We start from the raw sequence: 12,991 nt of genomic DNA, 5'->3' as shown, positions 1-12,991 counted from the left end.
TGAACCAAAACAAATCATTAATTTTGTTGTAGAGGAAGAAGAGTGACAGATATAATGAGTAAATAATGAGCAGCAGGAATAATGAGTACACCATCACCACCACACCATCTGTAGCACAGTACCGGCTGAGGCAGGGGTGTTTTACTCACACATATATTATTCACCTAGTTTTAGAGAGCCTGGCAAAAATAGGTGGACTAAAGAGTCTCAATATGAACGACATTAATATTTACAATACTTCTTAGAGACCTTTAATGACTTCAATTAATATTGTATAAACTACTGGCTTGGCAAGAAAAAAGGTGCAGAACAGAGAGACAGACAAGAGGAATGAAACAACACACATAAACTGGATGCACATGAATGCACATATATTCAGTATATACACATGCAATGTATGTCCTGTTCAGACATCGAAAAAAAGATGGACAGACAAACATACAAGCATGCACGTCCACACATACATGCGCATGCACGCACACACACTTGGGGGCCTACTCCAGACATCCTCCAGAGTACGATGGGGGCAGGGGAGACAGTGATGGATTACAGGCACATCTGGGCTGTAATAAGTAGGTCCCGCATCCCACCTGCATTCAGCAGGAGGCAGAAATCCTGCATAATGGTTTCACATAGAAGGCCAGGTACCCCGGGCTGTATAATGCCTTGTCAGCGTGCGCGTGTGCGGCTTGTCATGACTGGATTTACTGCTCAGAGCTGAATAAAGTAGTCCTCCAAGGTGTTTGGGCTCCTGCGCTTACGGAAATTTGATAAAGCAGCTTTATTAGCTGAAAGAGGAGCAAAATTCGAATTCAACAATTTAAATGTCCTGTCTGAACTAAAGTAAAATACATTCCCTGGTTTTAGAGGATAAAATTAGCAGACAGCTAAAAACATTTGAATGGGTAATATTTTAATCAACAATCATTAAAAGCTTATAAATCGCTCAACAATGTGGAGGGGGCATTTGTCACTTTTTTATAAGTAAATCAAACACTAAATGATTGTAGATCTCCCATAAAGAATAATAAAAAAAATTTTTTTAAAAAACAAACAAGAAAATATATTTTCTAAACACAATAAAATGCCTGATTGAGATTTCACAGGTGCAGGAATGAGACAACAATTCTTTCAGCCACAAAAAGCAAGGCACAGAAACTACCACCTGCTATAATCCCTTTGCTGGTTTAGCAGTCTATCCTCATCATTGCGGTACATCTACTAAGGTCGCCTGCTCTACTCTCAACAGCTCTTTAAACCAAACACACCTGGGGGGAATATTTAAACTTAATTTATTAGTTCTTTGCTGCACAGTTTTTTTGTGCAGAAGCACTTTGAATCTAAATAAAGCTTAGAAGAACATTACTTTCAGATTTAACTGGGTGTATTCTGGTATGTTTGCTGCTCTGTCTTATTTATCCTCGAGCATGATCGACACCTAGTTTATTGTGGTGTATTTTCAGCTCGTATTTGTATTGTTAGATGGTAATTTTGTGCAATGTTTCATAAAAACATCCACTGCATCAATATTTTCATGTTTAATTAGGTATGGACTATTCACCGCATTTAAGACCAAATCAATTATTTCTAAATGTTTTAATTGATTCCCCTCTGGCTTACTGGCGATGAGATAAGATACAGTGTGTAATGTTAATATGGAAGATCTGTGACTGATCACTGAAGGCTGCATCTGCTAAGCCTGTAGAGAGCATAAATCTATTCAGTTGTTTTGACCATAGATCTCTATGGAGAATTGACCTTGAGGAGCAGTGTCTCTGAGTCAGTGGCCTTGGCATTAACCCTACTTCTCAATTTGCAGTGTGAAGTAAGTGGAGATACAACAGACTGACTATATTACTTATATTATAAATGGCGTCAGTTCGTGTTTAGAAGAATTTAACCCAGATTTTTCATTAAAAAGACAAAGAACAAACTGCCTGCGGGATAAAAAAGATGTTCAACTACATATAACACGATCCTCAGTGAAATCACCACAAAAGTTCTATCTGGTCTATCACTAGAGGAGTGTGTACTAGAGTGTGTGTACAAGCCCCCTCAGACACCTCTGTCTTTGCCAGCAATTGCTTCCACTGCGGTCTGTTCACGCTTGGGCACCCTGGCCGTTTGGGAGGCACTGACCCTTTACCGCAGCTACTGACCGGCGCTGATGAAGTGCTTGACGGGTGGTTGTGAGACAGGTTGGATTAATTAGCTTGTGGGTTAGCTGGTGTTGCAACATGCTGTAGGAAGTAATACTGTGGGCGTGTAAAGCATCAAGTCTGGTCCTGACCTTTTTAGGCTGGGGTAAAGAAAAACACTAGTTATCGTGAAGCGATCCCTGGAGGATGAAAACATGCTGTTTGTTCCCACTGGGGGGGGTTTACTATAAATGTCTTTCTGTTTCAGTGGTTCTCTGTCTCTCTCAGGGGACCTTTTGAATGAGTGTTCTGTGTAATGTTACATTATGCTGTGTTGTATTAGGTGTTGTTGGTCTGCATGATGATTTGTGTAGCACGTTTTATGAGTTGCGTCATGAAATGTAAAGATGACCACGGGCCACTTAAACTACCATGTATAACAGAACTTGATTTACTTTGTGACCTTTACAGGTGCTTTGTGTTCACACAGAGCCAGGGTAACATTTTTGACCTGTTTCTCAATCTTACTGCTAAACTAAGCTAACTAGATAAGCATTTGTTTCAAGAACAGAGACAATGCTCAGAGTTCGCAGTGTTTCCCACAGGTTGAAAATGTACTTGTGGTGGTGGGTGGCTCTGTGTGTGGTAGATTTTCATGCAGAGACTCATGCACTTTAGAAGGGGAGAGTGTAAGGTTATTTTCTGCTGCAATTGAGCTCTATAATTTACCGATGTTCCCTAAATGCCTTACATGCAGGGTGCCTTTAGGCAGCTGCGCACAGAGAAGTGTCAGGTCACCACTGCATCGCAACTGAGGCAGGTGTGGGGCCAAAAATGTATTATTTTGAAAAGAGTGAAATAAGGTGTTCTAATGTAAGATTTACTGAAGGAGAAACGGAGTGGTTTTATCTCTCTTGGTCGGCCGCTAAAGAGTAGCCTTGTAGGTGTGTTTACATTGAGTTTGCTCCTTCACTCCCTCTTGATACATTTCATGGCATTGAAGCCCACCTTCAGAGGCAATCACAAGAAAACTGTTACAAAACATATCACAGTTTCTGTTTTCTACACTGTACCACAAAACTCTAAAACCTCTCTTACAGCCTTGGATGTTTCTTTTACGTACATGCTTCTTCTTTTTTTCCAGTATCTCAGTATTTTTCAGTATTTCAGAGGGACTGAGAGTGGAACTCATAATCCATTCATCTTCCCCATGTGTATTTCCAAGAATTACGATGCCTTTAATCGCTCACATATCTTGAAAACAATGCCATCATTCAAACACACGTTTACATTCCAGACTCTGATTGCTGTGGCTGACCAATCCACGTGCCATCGGTTATGTCGAAACCTGGCTCTGATTTTAGTCTCTACTAACTCCTGTGGGAAATATCTCAGCTGCAAAATTCTTTACTATGTTCATCAGCTAGTTGCTAACCGTGTCTGTCTGTTGTTTGATGCTGGGTAAATATGAGGCTGTTGTGGCTGCAGCTGATGAAATGTAGCCATGATTCATGTTATTAGTTCCCCCTCTGTATTTCCTACTACAACATATCATATTGTACTTCTAAATATTGTAGGTGCAGGCCAATCTGTGTTTTGTCATGGACACATCCTTATATAGTACACTACATTTTTGTTTTCTCTCTTTACTTTCCACTGAGGACTGGGGTGATAGTCAGCTAATGTCAGATGGATTGAATCAGGGCAATCTCTTGTCCAGAGCTCCTGAAACTAGTCCTGAACTACTGACAACATCTTTCATAACTGCAGAATTAGGTGGTCAAATCTTTACCAGACTCACTATGAAAACTTCTAGTGTATTGGGTGTTGTAAAGTCTCTTGTCCTCCACAGTTTTTATAGGTGGCTTGATATGAGCCGTCATATTTATAACCCCTATACTGCACCACAAAAGCTGTCACTTTTCTTCATATTCACATTTCTTCTCTCTGAACCAGTTTATGTCCCCTTTTAAATTCACTTCCCTCTCAGGACCCAAGCCTGGCCAGTTGTCAGAGTCAGCCAGAAAGCCAGCACAGATGATTTGTGACCCCTTATCTCAACAGACCAACCCAAAGTTGCTGTTTTGCTGTATTGCATCCTGTGTGGTGAGGGCTTGATAGTAATCTCTGCTCTGCAGGACATACGGGGATGGAGATTAACAGAATTCTTTTTAGGTGGTAAGACATGCCCTGACTTCAGGCTTTCAGGCATTTAAGATGTGTTAACTCATGTCCTGCCTATTCTGTAAGAGTTGGGCCTTGATGACATATACAGTGTGTGTGTGTGTGTGTGTGTGTGTGTGTGTGTGTGTGTGTGTACTGCAGGTAAAATAAGTATTGAACACGTCACAATTTATTTTAATAAATCTCTTTCCAAAGGTGCTATTGACATGAAATGTTCACCAGATGTTGGTAACAACCCAAGTAATCCATACATACAAAGAAACCAAAACAAATAAGTTCAGAAATTAAGTTATGTGTAATAATGTAAAATGGCACAGGGAAAAAGTATTGAACACATGAAGAAAGGGAGGTGCAAAAAGGCATGGACAGCCAGGACAACAGCTGAAATCTATGAGTAAATAGAAAGCAATCCGGCCCCTTGTTAGTGCAAATTAATATCAGCTGGTTCAGTCCCAAGTGATGGCCAATAAAAAGGTGTCTTATTACCAAGGTGTCACACAAGAAACATCTCATGATGGGTAAAAGCAAAGAGCTGTCTCAAGACCTTCCCAACCTTATTGTTGCAAAACATACTGATGGCATTGGTTACGGACGCATTTCTAAATTTCTGAATGTTCCAGTGAGCACTGTTGGTGCCGTAATCCGAAAGTGGAAAGAACATAATTTCACCATAAACTGGCCACGACCAGGTGCTCCTCGCAAGATTTCTGACAGAGTGAAAATAATTATCAGAAGAGTTGTCCAAGAGCCAAGGACCACTTGTGGAGAGCTTCAGAAAGACCTGGAATTAGCAGGTACAATTGTTTCAAAGAAAACAATAAGTAATGCACTTAACCGCCGCGGCCTGTATGCACGCTCACCACCCAAGATTCCATTGCTGAAGGAAAAGCATGTTGAAGCTCGTTTAAAGTTTGCTGCACAACATTTGGACAAGCCTGTGAAATACTGGGAGAATGTAGTCTGGTCAGATGAGAGCTAAATTTAACTCTTTGGATGCCATAATGAACACCATGTTTGGAGGACAAATGGCACTGCACATCACCCTAAAAACACCAGACCAACAGTGAAGTTTGGAGGTGGGAACATCATGGTGTCGGGCTGCTTTTTAGCATACGGTACTGGCAAACTTCACATATTTGAAGGAAGGATGAATGGAAAAATGTACCGAGACATTCTTGATAAAAAAAAATCTGCTGCCATCTACCAGGATGATGAGGTTAAAAAATGAGGGTGGACATTTCAGCAAGACAATGGTCCCAAACACACAGCCAAGGAAACTCAATTGGTTTCAGAAAAAGAAAATAAAGCTGCTAGAATGGCCCAGCCAATCACATGACTTGAATCCAATTGAAAATCTATGGAAAGAACTGAAGATCAGAGTTCATAGAAGAGGCCCACATGTATAATATTGTTTTCCTCTTTGCATAAGACCTCTTATGAAAACTCAGATGCATCATGATGTAACTGCACAGTGTACGACTGGTTTGCTGGAATCTGCTACTTAACTTGATTGGTAGTTAAATTGGTATTAAAGTATCCAGGCTCGCAGGGATAAATCATTATGATTTCTGATGAGATAATAATACTCTCTCTTTACTTCAACTTAGCCATCCCTCTGGCATCATCAAGCAATACGGCAAAAGGGAAACACAAGCAACCACATCACAATTGGTGGCATGCCTGTCCTTGCCTCTTAAACGTTGTTTTACTTCTTCTTATGACTCAACCCATATCTGCACCCCTCTCCATCTGGCCTGCTGGCTCCAGATGCAACTGCCAGACTTTTTTCTGATAGGGCCATCTGGGCAGCTCTCTGCTGGAGCTCAACTGAAAGCAAATATAGTGTTATTTCTTGTTGGATTGCTCTTTTTTTTTTTTTAATGTGCCGCCTCCCAAAACTTGAACACACATTCAAACGGATGGCACAGATAAATGGAAAACAGCCTTTTGGGCAGGGTGCTTGCACTTCCTTGTCCCGAAAACGAGAGCACAGTGTTATACAAAGAGTTTGATCTGCATTGCTAAAAGCTATATTTAGAATGAGGTCATTCATTGAGGTTACTCTATGTGGATAAGGCTTCTCTTGAACAGTAGGGCTGTCTGAGTACTGTGAGCTAACAATGAGAGAAACACTTTAAATATGTGAAACCAGCAACAACCCACTTCCCTCCCTCCTCTCTTCAAGCACAGAAGAAACTGAGAGGTGTGCAGACCTGAACCAGTGTAACAACCATTTCTGGTTGGATCTGTAGCCTGACCCGGAGAGAACTAACCACATGTTGAAGCCAAACAGTCCACAACAGAAAGTAACTATATAATAAAGACATGTCCTGCTACTACCATTTATCCAACTGGCTCTAAACATTAAGTCAAAAACAGGGAAAATGTAGCTCTCTAAAAACTAAATCACACCCTCCAACAATAAAATCATTAGCTTTCTTTGCTAGCTTTGTTTTTATTTCAGCTTCAATTCAAATCTTCTCACTTGCAAGCTCTATTTTCTTTTTCAAAACAGTCCATAAATACACACCTTGGTAAAAAGCTCAATTTATTTCTTCTTCATTTCCTCTGCAATAAGTTTTATCCATCATCTCATTTTTTTTAATCTCTCGTGACAGTGTTCCCTGCAGATAGAATATGTCTGTCAAAGTATCTGATGAATACTTTCTATTCTGTCTTTCAGTCACAAAGAACATGCAGTCACAGCACGGTGAGAAAGAGAAAAATACCTACTGAAAATGATTCATCTTGTTTTCTCTCTCTTTTTTGGCCCTTTTGAAGTTGCACATTTTAATAATAGTCATATTGTTTGATTGAGCATGGTTTATAATATTAAACATTAACGATATGATTAATCAATAATGCTACTATAATCCACCCACACATAACAGAATTTTTTTTTTAGGTGGTAAGACATGCCCTGAAAATACATATGAATATGCATTCAAAACGCTGAGGTAAGACAGACACTGAAGTCATCTGTCTGTCGGCATATTGAAAAACTGGATCAGAAAATGTGCAATTTTTTTTTTAAGATAAACACAGCTGCATCAGCGTTAGGCGTGTGGGAATATGTGTGTGTATGTGTGTGTGTGTGTGTGTGTGTGTGTGTGTGTGTGTGTGTGTGTGTGTGTGTGTGTGTGTGTGTGTGTTTGTAGCTTCCTTTTTTCCTTTATAATTAAAGTCTAATGTAATCACTAGACCTCAGGTGTCCACTGACACATGGCATGGTCATTTCAAATCTCCAAGTTTTAAGGCACCAAGGCCAAGTCAAAATGCAAGTCTTTCAGTTTCCTGAATGTGTACTTGAACATTTACTTTTTGAAGTTGTTATAAGCATTTCAATCGCTGAGCTCTTTCAAGTCCCTTCTATTCATTATCTATTATCTATTCATCAAAATAAATAAAAAAAAATCTATAGCCACAAATAGAAATATCCACAGTCTTATATTGTAAACACTTGGACAAATACTAATCAAACAGCTTTTATACAGTTACAGAGAGCTCAGATAAAGGAGGGGGTAACATTTGTCCACATTTATTAAGAGACTGAAGGCACAAAAGCTACAGACAGAAATCAAAAACAATCAAAATGAAAACTACTAAAATATACTTAAAGTTTATGGCAAAATCTCTGTGAGTACTTGTTGCCATAGACACATGAAAACAACTTCAACTGGACCTTTTTTTTTTAACAATGACCCAATTAGTTATTCTGAATCTCACAGACATTAAGAGTGACAGTGACACAACCTTTCCACTCAGCTCAACTTACTTTTACTTTTCTTTTTGAGACGTATTCAAATTTAGAAGAAATAATTTATTTCTTATTTGAATAATTTAGCCACGTTGCTCAAATATTGAATTTTGTTTATTTTGAAAAACGCTGAACTCATACATACTGTATGTAGTTAGAAAATTTGAATGAAAGTAGGAAACAGAATTAAACACAGACATGGCACAGAAAATTAGGCCTACAACAAAAGAGTGTTAAGTTAACTGACAATATAAAGGTAGTAGCTTGTGCACCATACACCCACACTATACATATAGCATTTCTTAGTTGGGAAAACAGAACAAATATCTACACATCTACATACCGAAAGGACACAATAGTTAATTTCCACAGATTCGTAAAAAGGACATATATGAGTGTCTTAAGTCCCCTCAATAGGACCAACATGTTCTCCCACATAAGTAACAGAACAGGTATTTTGACTGTTAGAGAAGCAGCGACAGGCGTACTGAACCTTCTGGTAACAATAACAAAAGCGTGCTAAACGCTGTGGCATGGTCGCAGTTTGGGTAGGTCTAGACACAACAGTTACTTTGTTAGGTTGAGGAAAAGATCATGGTTTGGGTTCAAATAAGTACATTATTTAAGCTAAATCATATGCATGACATATGTTATGCTACGTACTTTAAATAAAGCATGAAAGTTTTCTCAGGCGACACAAAGAGCTGTCTCCTGGGTGAAAGTCGTTTATTTGTCTCCCTTTGCTCCTTTGCTCCCTTCTGTCACCTGATTTCCTCCATTCCTCCTGTCTTAATTACTTCAAACCCGTAGAGGTCGCTATAAAACACCCCTCAACAATCGATCAATGTCATTTCTGAAATCCAGAGTTTATTAAAGGTTTTAAGTATGTTCAATTAAAGGGACATTTTCTTCTGCGAACCCAATAAGTAAAAAATATGCTATTTTAAGGTCCATTTATTATTTATTTATTAGATGTCACACAGAGTGGATTTGTCAATGAGCCGTCACGGAGAGATGGCCAGTCTTTGTTTGGTCTGGCAGCGATAGATCTTTTTATAGCATTGCTTCTATAGCGCTGACAGCCCCTTACCACAGTAGAGTCATCATCGCTGAGCCCAGGTGGCAGGTCCTGCACGAGAGAACATATCAACGTGAGGTGAGATACAGCGTAGGCCTTAATCACCACTTCTCATCAGGCTGTCAGGCATGTCAGACTCTTCATAATAACCCCCTCCACATACCCTCCCCACCACACCTCTAAAGGTATACCTGTGGTATAAGTGACTACGAATGAATTACAACATCCCAATTTAAGTGATGTTTTGTTTTTCACCTGGTATTACAATTACAATTTTCCCACACTGAGAAAATCAATACTGATTTTAGTTCAAAAGGTTTGCATTTTAAGACTATATACTATGAATTTATGACATTAACTTTAAAATCAGGCGAGGAAAAAAAAAGAACAGACAAATGGACAAATAAAGTCATCAAAGGTCGAACAGGGACCAAACCTGTGTAGTCACAACAATGACTTTACAGGTCAAGCTTAATTTCTCTTTATTATCTCATTTCAGGCCGTAGTGTATCGATTTGAGGTGATGAAATGATCAAGCGATTGCACTTATCTCCAATGTGCTCCTCGAATGAGAAATAGTATACCTGAGGCACAAATCCCTCGAATAATCTCTCAGCAAAATATTGGGCACTTGCAGCGTAAACTCAAGGTGTACTGTAGTGGTAAACACACTTGACCAGATAAGACCAGAATCTGGTGTTAAGCCAGAGTTTTCACATGTGTGTCTTTGTGTGTGTGTGTGTGTGTGTGTGTGTGTGTGTGTGTGTGTGTGTGTGTGTGTGTGTGTGTGTGTGTGTGTGTGTGTGTGTGTGTGTGTGTGTGTGTGTGTGAAGGTGCATTTGTGTGCCACAGACAAGACAGATGGCAACAATACAGATTTTGAAAAAGAAGATTTGGGGAATCAGCAGCAGGCGACAGCTCTGGGCAAAACAGGGAAAATCAGGTCGAAAAAAGGGAGAAAAAGATGCGATCAGAGAAGAGTGCTAAAGCCAATCCGCTGTGGGAAGATGGGAAAAGTAAAGACGGATAGCAGAGATATGCGAGGCCTTGATTGGAGGAGTAATTATTTGGAATCATTTCTTTGTTTTTTACAGAATTTCTGCTTTATCAGACAGCATAAACTGGAATAAAGTGAGATTATGTACCAGACAGTCAAAGTGACTCATCTGAACCTAGCAACAGCCGCAAAGTCATCCCTCCTCCCACATTTTACTGCATTATTATCCCTTACCACCTCACACAAATGTCCCTTTAATCTTATACAGCAGGATTACATTATGTGCAGCAACTAAAATACACCTGAGACAATACTTACACCTAAGCTGCTGAAAATAGCAAAGTTTCCTCGGCATGAAGCACGACTGCACTGCTATTTATGATCTGAATTTTGCACGAAAAAGTGGGACTTATACTTGGCTGAAGATTTGTGTCCTTCACCCTGACACTGAGTAAATTGGAGAACAAACATAACGGACAGATGGGCAAAGAGGAGTGGAGGTTCCATCCAGACGCTGGTGTGATTGACCTGCTTCTATGCATCTGCACTGCCACCCACATATCAAACTTTGTCAGTGATTCAAAAAGGTCTGGTACTGCTGTTGTAGCTGCTTTGTGGCAGCTGTGTGGACCAACAAACGAGATCATAATGCTCCCTATATTTATATATTAAAAGGCCATATGCCATATTTCCAACTTGTTTTCCACATTGTTTTTATCTGTTCAAGGTTTGACTGCTGATTTTTTTAAATTACATCATACTGTGCACCCTCTTTTTCTGCAAGAGAATTAGCGCCACCGATTGTGTACTTTGATGCAGTCAACTCCGAATGTTCACATAACTTAATAATTCATGTTTGGGAGATTTGTTTTTATTTTGTTAAAAATTTGGGAGAAAACTTGGTTCATGACAGCTGGTCTTTCATACCAGTTTCTGTTTTGTTACACTGTAGTGTAAAAGAACAAAAATAACTCATGCAGGGCAAGACGTCAGATTTCTCACCTACAAATGTCTTGAAAAAAGGAAGCTCAGAATTTATTTTACACACACCAACAAAACAAGAACAGGATTTTTCTACAACTAGAGCTGCCTACCATATTTTCTGACTTGGTCTTTGTGCTTTTATGACGTGAAGTCATTTAGCAACAACAAGCTTCCTTTGCTCATTTATTTCTTTTCATATTTTTTCAGTTTAAACATAACTACCATAATGTATATTTGTCAGAAAAATTATAATTATATTCAATTGGGTGACTTTGGTGACTAATTTATGAGCAGCGATGCCACAACAGGGCGAAATATCATATAATACAATTGATTTATTTCCACCAAGTGCTGCTTCAGAGAACCACATTTTATGTTAAAATTCATAGAGCGAAAAATAAACCAAATCTTTCTCAGAAATTATTTTAAACCCATACATCAATGGTGCGTGATCTTTTTCCAAGTAATAAGCCCAGCCAATAATTGCACATTTCTATGAAGGTTGAATCTAACGTGTTTTATTCCTTTGATCTGTGCTTTGATTCAGGGAGCCCAGACAAATCTCTCACAACGCTTGAAACAACCTGCCTGTCTTGATGTTAATAATCAAAACCTGGTGTTGCTTCGGTAACAATCCAGGATGCAGAGAACAACAAAAAAAAGTCATATATGTGGTTCCGGTTCATACCTATTAGCATATTAGCTGCATTGAACCTGTTGAAATGTAAATCTGTAACAAATGCTCTGCACTAACAATTATTGATAATAATGATGCTTACTGGAATAACAAATTAGATGTTGTTCTAATATGTTTTCTGAAAAACACTTGACTAGCAGTTCCCTGAAAAATGTGTCCACCTGCTATTTGTGCATACATGCAAGTTTACCCATACATTTCCTGCACATTCTCATTCTCACACTCACTCACTCACTTGCCTGTCGACATCCTGAACATGCAAACACATGTGGAGCTCAGTTGTCATCTGCAGTAGGCGTACACACATCCGTGTGTATGTAAGGGTGCTGCCTATTAAACAAGAGTAAAAACAGTTGCTTGTTTGATTAACATCAATACAAATTCTTCCTCTCATCTAACTAACTAAAGCTATGGCCACACAGTGTTTTCTTGTCTCCCTCAATTTGAATCTCAATGCTCACTCCTTTCCACTCGGCAGCATCTTTAATAAAGGCTGCTGCTTGTCGGTGAGCGTGTCCTGTCTCTAGTGAGATGGTTAATAAAGCAGAGATGTTCTGCCCACATCCAGAGGCTTTGAAAGGGAGGGAGGGATGAAGACTATTATTCAGTCAAGAAAAACAAGGGGCTTTACATACAGGCACCACTGTGGGGAAGCAGCAGTGAACTTTCTTCCTGTTCTTTTTTAATGTGTTTTTCTCTTCCAGAGTCTAATAGCTTCCCTGGACCCAGACAGCTTCACATTAATTGGCCAAGGAGGCGATGCCAAGGCTATTCTGCTCAGGTCCTCTGGCACTGCCACCGCCAACTCAATATAGACCTTGAAGTTCGCTCTTATTCTCTCCGTCTGCCTGTTTCTGTCTGTCTCTCTGTTATCTTCCTTCTCTTTCTTCCTCTCCTTTGTCTCTGCATACCTCCCAAATCTTTGCCTGCGTGATTGTTTGTTTGTTTCTCTCTCTTTTCACAAACACACATGCAGCCTTAGACTCTTCCTTCTCCCTCACGCTCCTTTCATTGATTCCTCTTGGGTTGTTTTTTTCTCTCTCTCTCTCTTCATCTTCTCCATCCTCTTGATGTTTCCTCTCTCCTCTCAGTCTCCTCTCTGTTTCCTCTGGGTGTGTCTCCTTCATCCTCCCTCTCTCTGTCAGGAGCATATTAA

The sequence above is a fragment of the Embiotoca jacksoni genome, unplaced genomic scaffold (genome assembly GCF_022577435.1).
Source record: "Embiotoca jacksoni isolate LCO1_2020_lvr unplaced genomic scaffold, fEmbJac1.0.p SCAF_6, whole genome shotgun sequence".
Taxonomy (NCBI): Eukaryota; Metazoa; Chordata; class Actinopteri; family Embiotocidae; genus Embiotoca; species Embiotoca jacksoni.
This window is presented reverse-complemented; position numbering follows the sequence as displayed.